Genomic DNA, 12,281 nt, shown 5'->3' with positions numbered 1-12,281 from the left:
GTGCTCTTAGTGCTGGCGGCGAGATGCCGGCACTTGCTGCTGTGAGGGACGAGGCGGGCGCTGTGTCCCGCCGGCTGGAGGAGATGAAGGAGGCACTAAGTCAGGTACATTGAGCTAGACTTCGGCTCTTATGTGTGTTTTTTTCGGCTTCGCTGGGGTTGTGGTCTTATGTGTGTTTTGCAGGCGGCTGACTTCGCCGGCCGTGCGGCGTCGGGGGCCCTTACGGCCGTTGTGTCTGCCGAAGTCGAGAGACTTCGGACGCAACATGTCGACGCCGTCCGGGAGAAATCGGCCGCCGACAGCAAGTGCCGCAAGCTGGCGGACAAGGTGGCCGTGCTGGAGGGGGAAAAAACCGACCTCCGGTGCCAATTGGTGGAGGAGAGGAGGGAGGCCAATGAGGCCCTCGCCAAGGCGCAGGCTGCGCTGGCGGAGGCCAATCTGGCGCGGGCGGAGGGCAGTCTTGCCAGGGAGCGCGCCGCGCAGTTGGAGGAGCGGCTCAACGCCCTGCAGAGCCGTGTGGAGAGGACCGAGGCCGTGGCGCGCGCGGAGGCTGAGCGGACGCGCAAACAGCTTATGGATTCATACCGTGAGCTGGGCGCGCGGACTGGTGACTTCGAAGTGCCGGACCGAGAGCCCGGACTTCGCTGCTTGGAGTGGGTACAGGAGGAGTTGCAGGCACTCCCCACTATTGTGGAGGGGTTTATGTCGTATGCCTCCCTGGTCACCTGCGAGGGGGCGATGAACGCGCTCTCTCGCGAAGGGTGTCGGCACTTTGAGGTCTTCGACCAAGCTGATGAGGATTTTGAGCGAGATATCTACAAGGTTGAAGACCCTATAGTGAAGGAGTCCGCCGGAGCCATCTACGATCGGATGTGGGGCCCGCACGGTCGAGAGGTGGTCCGGGAGCGGGCCGAGACGGCGAGGGCTCAGGTAACGTTTGGCTTTTGTTTGACATTTGCTGGATGTGGGCTATGTGTGGGTTTGCTGAATCTGTGTGTTGTGTCTTAGGCGGCGCGCGACGAGAGGGTGGATGATTTCGGGGCGTTGAACAGCGCGCTGCCTGACATCCAGCAAGCCCTGGAGCCGCCCCCGGAGACTGCCGAAGGCACTCCTGATGCCCCCGCAGCCGCTGCGGCCGGCGGAGGCCCGCCCCCAGAGACCGTCAGAGGCGCTCCTGATGCCCCCGCAGCCGCTGCGCCGAGGGCTGAAGATCCTGCGACGGTGGCAGCGGAGGCGACAGCGGAGGCAACATCGAAGGCTCCTGCGACGGCTGGGTCTTCGCAGGTGGCGTAGCGGGTGTGGGTAGTTAGGGAATTTTGGATATGTTGCTGATTTTTGGTTGCTGCGCAGGTTCAAGATTTTGGGCCTGCGCACGCAACCGCCACTACTAATTTTTTGGCGGCTTTGACCGTGGATGATGGTAATGAATCGGATGGGTCTATATCTAAGTTTTCTGATTTCGGTAGCTCTGGGAGTTCGATCGAGTGGACTGAGGAGTCGTCGGATGAGGACTTGGACTACTTTGCAGCCTTGGATGTGGCTGCGACGGAGGCTTCACCGCGCGCTGCGGATGCAGAAGGTGTGCCTGGTCCGAGTATTGGGCGTAGGCGGAAAAGGGCGGTTGCGAAGCGTAGAGTGAGTGGGGCGGACGGCGGTCGACTTCGCGTGAGTAGGGTCGGCCGGCAGGAACTGTTGTCCTTGCCGGCCTCTGTGAGTACAGGTGAGGGGGAATTGCGGAGTCTTTTTGCGGGTGAGGAGCTTAGGATAATGTTATTCAACTATAGAGAGATGAGAATTATTCCGAAGGCTGAGCCGATGTAGAGTGAGATGCCCTCGCTTGTACATGTGTAATGGTTTGTATGATGAAGTTGTGTGCCTTCGCACATTCGGCTATGCTAGCCCGGTTGCGCCCGTGGGCGATTTTTGCGCGGATAGTCTCCGCGGTAGACTTCGGTTTTTCTCACTTGTTGTGTTAGTTCGGCTGCACCCTTAGGCGACTTCTGCACGGATAGTCTCCGCGGTAGTTTCCGGTTTTTCGCACTTGTTGTGCTAGTCCGGCTGCACCCTTAGACGACTTCTGTGCGGTAAGTCTTCGCGATAGACTTCGCTTTTTTGCACTTGTTGTGCTGATCCGACTGCACCCTTAGGCGACTTCTGCACGGTGAATCTTCGCGGTAGACTTCGATTTGTCGCACTTATTGTGCTAGTCCGGCTGCACCCTTAAGCGACTTCTGCACGGTGAGTCTTTGCGGTAGACTTCGATTTTTCGCACTTGTTGTGCTAGTCCGGCTGCACCCTTAGGCGACTTCTGCACGGTGAGTCTTTGCGGTAGACTTCGATTTTTCGCACTTGTTGTGCTGATCTGGCTGCACCCTTAGGCGACTTCTGCACGGAGTTGTCGCGCGCGAGGGTGGCTAGCGCTGAGCCTCGCGGTGACTTCGTATTGGTCGAATGTCGAAGACCGTCGTCGCGGTCTTTTTTCGACGCATGTTTTTGCGGGGGATTTTTCACTTGTATATTACATGGCTCCGCCTCGTTAAAAACCTCACCCCCCGGGAGGAAAAGAGTGTGGGCCAGAATAAGATTGTTTTTGCGAATTACAAGGGCGAATCAGCCCTGATGAGTCAAACAAAAAATTTGCGGAGGTTGTCGACGTTCTAGGAGTGCTCTAGGTCTTCGCCGTTTGGCGTTGTGAGCCTGTAAGCGCTGGGGGAAGCTTTCGTCTTGACTATGAAGGGGCCCTCCCACCTGGGCTCCAGCTTGCCCCTGGACTCTGTCCGAGCTGTTCAGACGAGTACGAGGTCCCCTTCGTTGAATTCCCTTGGGATGACTGCATGGTCGCGCCATGCTTTTGTCTGGGCTTGGTATTTGTTTAGTGCTTGTAGGGCGAAGACTCGGTCTCCATCGATGAGATCCTTTGAAGTGGCCTCGTCCACGTCGGGGACGGCTGAAGGAACTATTCGCGGGGACCCATATTTTATTTCTTGTGGGGTCATAGCCTCCGATCCGTATAGAAGGCGGAAAGGAGTGAACTCGGTCGCCCTGCACTCAGTCGTGTTTAGTGCCCAGACCGCCTCGGGTAACAAATCGGCCCACTTGCCCTTTTTTCGTCGAGGAGCATCTTTTTGACGACTGTGAAGATTTTTCCATTGGCGCGTTCCACAACTCCGTTGGACTGCGGGTGATAGACTGAAGCGAAGGCAAGCTTGGTGCCGATGGAGAAGCAAAAATTCTTGAAGTCTTGGCTGTCAAACTGCTTGCCGTTGTCGACTGTTAGTTCGGACGGTACTCCGAAGCGGCAAACAATATTTTGTCAGAAAAATTTCTGGGCCGTCTTTGATGTAATGGTGGAGACTGCCCTCGCTTCAATCCATTTGGTGAAGTATTCAACGGCTACAAAGGTGAACTTGAGGTTCCCCTGAGCCGTGGGCAGGGGCCCGACGATGTCTAGGCCCCAGCGCTGAAGGGGCCACGTGTGGGCAATCAGCTTCGTGAACTGCGAGGGGCGTCCCGATCGTGGGGAAAATTTCTGACAGGCTTCGCAGGATCTGACAACCCGATTTGCGGCACAGATAACGGCGGGCCAGTAGAAGCCTTGGCGTATCACCTTCGCCGCTAGGGCCCTGGGGCCTGCGTGGGAGCCGCAGGTCCCCCTGTGGACTTCGCGCAGGATTTGAATGCCCTCGGTCTCGGTGACGCACTTAAGCATCGGCTGGCTGACCCCCTTTTTGTATAGTTGGCCCTCGATCAATGCAAAGTCCCGGCTTCGGTGGTGGAGGCGCTTGGCCTCGTTGCTGTCGACTGGATGATAGTACCCTTGGAGGTACAGGGTTATTGGCGCCCGCCAGTCCTCAGTCATGATAAGGTTGATCATGCGTTGGCCCTCGCTGTCGTTGGTTATTTGGAGCCCTTCGGGACTGCGGACGGCTGGCGTTCCGATGACGTGATAAAACACGTCGGAGGGTAGGGCTTCGCCCCTGGCGGCTGCCTTGGCCAATGCGTCAGCTTCTTCATTCTTGGCCCGATCCACATGCTGCAAAGTGAATCCCTTGAATTGTTTCTCGAGGCTTCGGATGGCCGCGAGGTACTGCATAAGTGCGGGGTCCTTTGCTGCATAGTCTTTCTCGACTTGGCCGGCGACTACCCTGGAGTCTGTTCGGACTATGCAGGTGGTGACGCCGAGGGCTCTTAATTTGCGGAGGCCGAGGATGACAGCTTCGTATTCTGCGATGTTGTTTGTGCATCTGTCAGATTCCAGAGCGAAGCTTAAGCGTGCCGCGTATCTGTGCTTGACCCCGGCGGGTGAGGTGATGACTGCAGCAGCGCCTGCCCCCGCATGGCACCAAGCGCCGTCGTAGTGGATTGTCCAAATCTTCTCTGCGGACGGCTCCGGCTGTGTTATTGGTCCGGTCCAGTCGACGACGAAGTCTGCTAGAACTTGTGACTTGATCGCTGTCCTGGGCTCAAAAGTGATGTGGTAGCCAGAGAGCTCGGCCGCCCATTTGGCGATCCGCACCGATGCCTCCGGGTTTCTGAATAATTCGCCGAGTCCCCTATCTGAGGTGACTCAGACCTTGAATGCTTCAAAATAGTGGCGCAATTTGTGCGAAGACATGACAACTGCATATGCAATCTTTTCGAGCTCCGTCATGTTACACTTTGACGGTGTGAGCACCTCGGAGACATAATATACTGGGCACTGCCTGATCACGCCCTCTATTGTCTGCTCCTGAACCAGTGCCGCACTGACCGCGTGCGGCGAAGCCGCGACGTGAAGCAACAGTGGTAGCGAAGAGTCGGGGCTCGTAAGAACGACCAATTCCATCAGGTACTGTTTTAGTGAGGCGAAGGCCGCTGCCTGCTCCGGTCCCCAAGCGAAGTCTTTTGCGCCATGGAGAGTTTTGAGGAATGGGAGACTTCGCTCAGCGGACCTGGAGATGAATCTGTTGAGGGCGGCCAATCTCCCCGTCAAGCGCTGGACATCTCTGGCGGACTGCGGAGGCGTCATGTTTATGATGGCTTGAATTTTGGTTGGGTTGGCCTCGATGCCGCGGTGTGATACCAGGTAGCCCAATATTTTGCCTTGGCGAACGCCGAAGACGCACTTTTCCGGGTTTAGGCGGAGTCGTGCGTCTCGCATGTTCGCGAATGTCTCGGCGAGGTCAGTGAGATGGTCCGCCTTGCTCTTGCTGGCGACGACGATGTCGTCCACATATGTGAATATATTTCTGCCAACTTGCCCTTCGAGCACTGTCTTGGTAAGCCTGGAGAAGGTGGACCCGGCGTTCTTGAGTCCCTCCGGCATTCTGATGAAGCAATATGTGCCGAAGGGTGTTATAAAACTAGTGCTGGCCTTGTCTTCCTCCTTCATGTATATCTGGTGGTAACCGGAGAAGCAGTCGAGGAGTGACATGACTTCGCATCCGGCCACGCTATCGACTATTTTGTCGATCCGCGGCAACGGGAAGTTGTCCTTTGGGCAGGCCTTATTGAGACTGGTGAAGTCGATGCACATTCGCCACTTCCCGCTCTTTTTCTGCACCATCACGACATTGGAGAGCCACGTGGGGTAAGCCACCGGCTCGATGAATTTGGCTTCCAGGAGGCGGTGCACTTCTGCCTTGGCGGCCTCTGTCTTCTCATCGGACATCTTGCGAAGCCGCTGTTTTTTCGGCCTCACCGAAGGGTCGATTCCCAAGCTGTGCTCAATTATGGATCGGCTAACCCCGACCAGGTCGAGGGCTGACCAGGCGAAGACATCTTTGTTCTTGGACAGGCAGCAGAGGAGCTGCTCCTCTTCATGCGAAGTGAGGTCTTTGCTGATAGTGACTGTCTGCTTGGGCGTGGCCTGGTCGAGGGGGACAGTCTTGGTCCCGTCGTTGCTCTGCAGCTGTGCCTTGTCGTGCTGTTTATCGGTTGGGCTGGCGGGCGCGGGGACCTCGCGCTGGGCCGTGAGGCAGTGCACGTTTCTCTGACCGGGCACGAAGTCCCGCTCTATGTTGCGCGCAGTCTGTTGATTGCCGAAGACAGTAATAACGCCTAACGGATCTGGTATCTTCATACATAGGTACAGTCCGTGAATGGCTGCTTCGAACTTATTGATGGAGCCCCGGCCCATGATGGCGTTGTACGGATATACCATATCCACAATATCAAAGGTCACTTGCTCACTTCGGGCATTGGGTGCTACACCGAAGGAGAGAGGCAGCTCTATTTTGCCGACAGGAAAGGTGCCCTTGCCGCCGAAGCCATACAACGGATTATCCGAAGGCTTGAGCAGGCTGTGACTTATGCCCATGCGATCGAAGGCGTGGAGGAAGATGATGTCCGCCTGACTGCCATTGTCGACTAGGACTTTGTGCAGGTCCCAGCCTGCCACGCTGCAATTGATAACCATGGCGTCGCTGTGGGGGGCGCTGCGCAGGTCGACGTCTCGTGCGTCGAAGGTTAGCGGTATGTGGGACCACTTTGTCTGCACGACTGGGCCAGTGATGGCGACGTGGTTGATGCTTCGGTAGTGGTCCCGCTTCTGCCGCTTTGTGTCGAAGTCAGTGCTGGACCCCCCAGTTATCATGTGAATGACTCCGCGATACGGCTGATCGGCGAAGTCTTCCTGCTTCGGGGCGTGGGGGATGTTTTGATGTTGCTGGTGTGGTGGTGGGGGTGGGGGAGGTACGATTTGTACTTCCTGATGATGTTGGTAAGCGTGGTGCGGTGGATGCGGGGCGGGGGCGTGGATATATGGTGGAGGGGGTTGCTGATAAGTGTGCGCGACAACTCTGGGGTTGTCGGCTGGCTGCGCCCGTGCCATCCTGTCTTTGGTGGCCTTCGTTTCTGGGCAGTCTTTGGTTTGGTGGGCGCAGTCTTCGCCATGGAAGAGGCAGTAGAATCGGCGCGGCGGCTGCGCACGCCCCCGACCCCTACCGCGAGCTCCATTTCCGCGGCCCTGGGGGGATATTCCTGACGACGAGGGGCCTCAATAGCGGGGTGCTGGTTGGCGATGTTGTGCACTTGCTGTTGATTGCGGCCGTCTCGACCGGAGTCTTGCTGCGGAGTCCTCGTCCACGTGCGACTGGACTGTGGAGCATCTTTAGGCTTCCTTTGGGACTCAACTTTGCGCTGGTGGAGCTCTTCGGATTTGGCGTATTTTTCAAACAGCTGATATAATTCCTGGAGATTCTTGGGCGGATCTCTGATGCAGTGGCTATAGAGGACGCCGGCGCGAAGGCCACTGATAGCGTAGTGAATAGCGATCTGGTCATCGACTGATGGCAGCTGTGACTTGAGTGTTAAAAATTTGCGGTAATACTCCCGCAAAGTCTCCTTTTCCAGCTGCTTGCAGAGCGAGAGTTCGGCCAAGGCGTCGGTGTCTGGGCGGTACCCTTGGAAGTTGAGCAGGAACTTGTCCCGGAGACTTCTCCAGGAATCAATGGACAGCGGAGGCAACCTGGTGAACCAGGTGAGAGCTGGGCCTTCGAGGGCGATGATGAAAGACTTGACCATTGTGGCGTCGTCCCCTCCGGAAGATGCAACGGCGACCTGATAACTCATTATGTATTGTGCTGGGTCGGTGCTGCCGTTGTACTTGGGATAGGTCCCTGCCCGAAAGTTAGCGGGCCAAGGCATCACTTGCAGGTGTGGCGCCAGGGGACTTCGCTCGTCCAGGTAGTTGACCCCTTGGAATGGCGCGGCATGCGGGAAGGTGTGGTCGCGCTGGGGGAAACACGTGTCTTGCGGTTGTGCACGCTGTTGCAGGGGTGACCCATGCTGCAGGCCGAGGTAGCCTTCGCGCGGCATCAGCGCGATCTCCCGCTCGAGGTCCTGGGCCTTCTGCTCCTCGTCGCGTATCATTTGCCGCACTTTGGCTAGTGCGGACACGCGCTGGCGCTTGGCCTCCAGTATCTCTTTCTGCCTCTGGAGATTGCGGTTCTTGAGGCGCAGAGCGCGCAGCTGTAGCTGTTCTTCCGCTGAGACGCCGAGGACTTCACCGTCCTCGGTGAGGTCCGCGCCCTCCAGTGGGGCGAAGCCTGGGGGTGGCAGCGATTGTCCTTCAGGGCCGCTGGTGCGGAGGGGGTCGTCTTCGCAGGTGCGGAGAACGTCGTCTTCGGTGGCTTCTTGGTGGGTGGATTGGGTGAGGGCGAGGGCCTTGCCCTTTCTTGCAGCAAGTAGTGCTGCCTTCGCAGCCTCGTCAGCCTTCGGGTTAGCTTTCTTGGGTGCCATCGTGGGTGGTTTTCTCGTAGCACGAACGGTGGGCGCCAAATGTTGGAACTTGCTCTCTGCTGCAAGGGGATCCAACGGGGGGGAGTAGTGACGTAAACAGGGTTCTCGCGCAAGATGGCAATAGCTCTGTTAACCTAGCCTCTCACGGGCACTGTGCGGGGGTATTTATAGGTATCTGAGCGCCCTGCGTCCTGTGTTAAGGACGCATGTGCCCTCAGACACCTATGTTATCCCCAGAATATTTCCATAAAGCAGGGTTACAAACTGTAATTACAGGGATGCCTTTACAAATTAGGCCCGTAACATGCGGCGGCCACGCAGGGCCCGTTACAATGGGCCGGATCACACGTGGGCCTCTGTGCTGGACGAGGCCGCACGGAGGGATGACTTCGTCGCAGGTCTTCGTCTGATGTCGTATGTGGCGAAGGGTGTCTTTGCCCGTTGTCTTGTCTCTGTTGGACCGACGGCCACGGCGAAGGCTTCGAGCGGAGGGTGACGTCTTCGCCTTCGCCCCAACAGCGTGTACGCTCTGGACGCTGCGACAGGGAATGTAATATGGAATACGGGGTGCCGTTTTAAGGATATACGTGACGGACAGCGTACTGGCGGTGGCGGTTCCGCTGCTGTACGTGTGCAGTGTGCCGGCAGGCCTCGTGGCAGTATCTTCCGGGAGATCTCATTCATTTTTGGCTGTCGCGACGATGGAACCCGGCGGGCACCGATCGGACCGCTCATGCACAGCACAGCGAGCAGGAGGGAGGGAGATAGAAGAGATTAACCGCTCATGCTCGCAATTCCAGCCGGGATTCCGAGGTAAAATGAAAACGCGCCAGGCCCAGGGGCTTGACAGCGACGGGGGAGCGCCAGGAGCTTTTTGGAACCGTGATATCCCCAACACTGGGCTTCAGAAAATCGGTATCCCGAACCACGCAATTGAAATTTTAGTATTATAACCCTCTGAAATTCGGAATTGTAGTATCTGAGTGAGATTAACCCCAAGTGTTACGGCAATCCGTTTGTTTCAACGGATCCTCTACCCCAGCGCTCCTCTCCCCCGAGCGCGCCCGTGCAGGCGCCCTGACGAGCGCTCGCCACCGCTGAGCGCTCCCCACCGCTGCCGAGCAGGCGCCCGTGCAGTAGCGGCGGCGGCAGACTACCACCGCGACATTCTTCGGGTACAGCTTCGCGCAGGTGCTGGCACAGACATTCGCGCAGGTTCGGCCCTCTTATCGCTTTTTGCTTTCGATTCGAGCAGGGATTCAGAGCCAGGGATTCCAGTCTGTGCCGTCTGCTGATGCTATTAGTTGATAACATCCCAATTGCAAGGGGCGGTTACTGTACCCTATTTATGTGCTCCCCAAATCCCAATTGCAGTTCGTGCTCATGATTTTTGTCTGATTCATTAAAGTGGATATACTACCCGTTGTGAAGTTTACTCTTGGAATAAAGCAACTCAGGATCAGAGTGGTGTTGCTGCTGTTTTTATCTGAAACTGTTGCAACTGCTGGTACTGTGGTTTTTAAAATGAATGAGTTTTAGGATGAGAATGTAAAAACATATGTTGTGAATGGGTTCGAAGGTTCAGGTTGAGCCCAAGAATCAAATTGCGGATAGTTACAAACATTTTTTCCTCTTGATGCAGATAGTTACAAACATTTTTTTTTCAAAAAACATGTAGATCGAGCTCCGTTTAATCTATCACTCTCAGGCAGGTACTGGAATGGAGAGTCCCGACAGGAATGGAGATGTTGAGCATAATGCGACAGATGTAAATTGGTTTGTCAGCATTGAAGATGTTGAGCACTTGCTTATTGAGCCACCAGCCTTGCCTGATGTAGAGCAAGGTAATTCGGTAGCGGATGGTTTTGAGGGAATTTTACCAGATTTGCGATGGCAAGAGGAGGGACCTCAGCATGTACCCAATGAGAGTGTTATGTACCACAAACTTGGATTAGCTGCCGAGGATGAACGAGAAAATAAAGAGAGAGAGGATGCTTGCAATCGTATAGGTGATGGAAATAATCTAGATCAACTTGGTGGCGATGGTTCCGCAGCTTTGCCTTGTGTTGATTTTTTGCAGCAAGAGACCAGAGTTGTCTATGACTCTAATAATCCAGTGATGGAGGTTGGCAGCTTGTATGCATCTATGACTGAATTTAGGCTGGCAATGAGACAGTATGCCATAGACAAAGAGTTCGAGTTAGGTATTGAGGCAAGTACAAAGAAGAAATATAGAGGCTATTGTCGTGGAGGCGGCTGTCCTTGGAGCATAAATGCAAGAATTGAGAGGGATGGTTCGCCGACCATAATTGTATGTTCTTTGTTTATGTCAAGAACTTATCTTATTTATATTGTTGTGGCCTTCGAAGTAATATAATGATAGTGTTATTGTTGTTGCTATTTTTGTAGGTAACAGTGTTGAATGATCATCACACTTGTACTTCTAGTGGACGACGGAGGACTAGCACACCAACAAGTGCTTGGGTTGCTTCAAAAGCTCTTCCTATTATTGTTAAGAAACCACATATTGGTGCCAAGGAATTACAAACTACACTTCAAGATACCTACAAGTGCACAATTGCGTATGACACAGTTTGGTATGGAAAAGAAAAAGCCTTGAAAGTCTTGTATGGGACCTGGGAAGAGAGCTTTCAACTTTTGTACAGTTGGAAGGAGGCAGTATTGCAGAAGTCACCTGATAGTGTCATTGAAATTGATGTTCGAGTAGAAGATGGTCGATTCTACTTCACGCGCTTCTTTTGTGCTCTTGGACCATGTATCACAGGCTTCTTACAGGGTTGCAGACCTTACTTGAGTGTGGATTCTACGGCTTTGAATGGTCGATGGAATGGTCACCTACCATCTGCTACAGCAGTTGACGGGCACAATTGGATGTTCCCCGTTGCTTTTGGATTCTTCGAGTCTGAAACGGAGGACAATTGGAAATGGTTCATGCAGCAGTTACGGAAGACCATTGGAGATCTTCCTATACTAGCAATTTGTTCTGATGCTTGCAAAGGTTTGACCAACGCAATGAGGGATGTTTTTCCCAATGCAGAGAAAAGGGAGTGTTTCAGGCATCTAATGAACAATTTTGTCAAACAATTTGCCTTCAACTGCTGTAGTTGCTAGTGTACATACCCTCCCAGCTGCCAAACTGCCGCTAAAGTGAGATCATCTAATATTTGATTGTAACAGTTTTGTAGTGATACCTACTAGTGCTTGCAGATTTTATCTTCTGTTTTGAGTTTTGACCATGCCTGTAGTTGCTAGTGTACATATTTGTTGATTACTGCCTGTTTGTTTGAATCACCTATGCATTTGCCTTCACCTGTGTGAATTGGTGAGCCACAAATATGGAAATGCCTTCACCTGATATAAGTTCTGAAAATGGTACTGATTTGAGTTAGCTTCACATATTCACGACACCTGAATTCATGTTTAGATCCATTTTCAAGCTGGAATAAGCTGAATTCATTAAACTGGGCACACATAGTTGAAGATACATCATGAGTAGCAAGTTGAAGATACATTTTGGCCAAATCAATCATGGCCAAAACCAAGTTAAACTAAAAATTCCACATGAACTACAAGTCTCACAAAATACATTTGCAATACAATACTACATGAAATTAATACATGGCTCAGATAGGGCCCTTCATACGGCGATCAGGGATCTCATCCGAGTCAAAAGAAGAGTTGTCCTCATCCGATCCACACTGCTCAGTACAATCACAATGAACATCAGTTTTGAAATCATCGTACATTCCAAGGGCTTCGTAATCCTCAAGTAGAGGTTGCGGACCAATAAGAACTTCCTCCAAATCCCTGCTCATAGAGTCTAGACCTTTTGCAATTTCAGTAACATCACTCATGGCATTAACCAAACAATTCTTGTGCACCATATCATAATACTCAGGCACATGATTGCGGCGGGTCAACTTCCTCAACTCATCGGCAGATAATTGCATCTGTCTAATGGCGTCTAAAAGACCATCCCAAACTCGATTATATCTCTGCGCCTACAACCAAATGAATAATGACATTCAATATCACATCTG

The sequence above is a fragment of the Zea mays genome, chromosome 2 (assembly GCF_902167145.1).
Source record: "Zea mays cultivar B73 chromosome 2, Zm-B73-REFERENCE-NAM-5.0, whole genome shotgun sequence".
Classification (NCBI taxonomy): domain Eukaryota; kingdom Viridiplantae; phylum Streptophyta; class Magnoliopsida; order Poales; family Poaceae; genus Zea; species Zea mays.
This window is presented reverse-complemented; position numbering follows the sequence as displayed.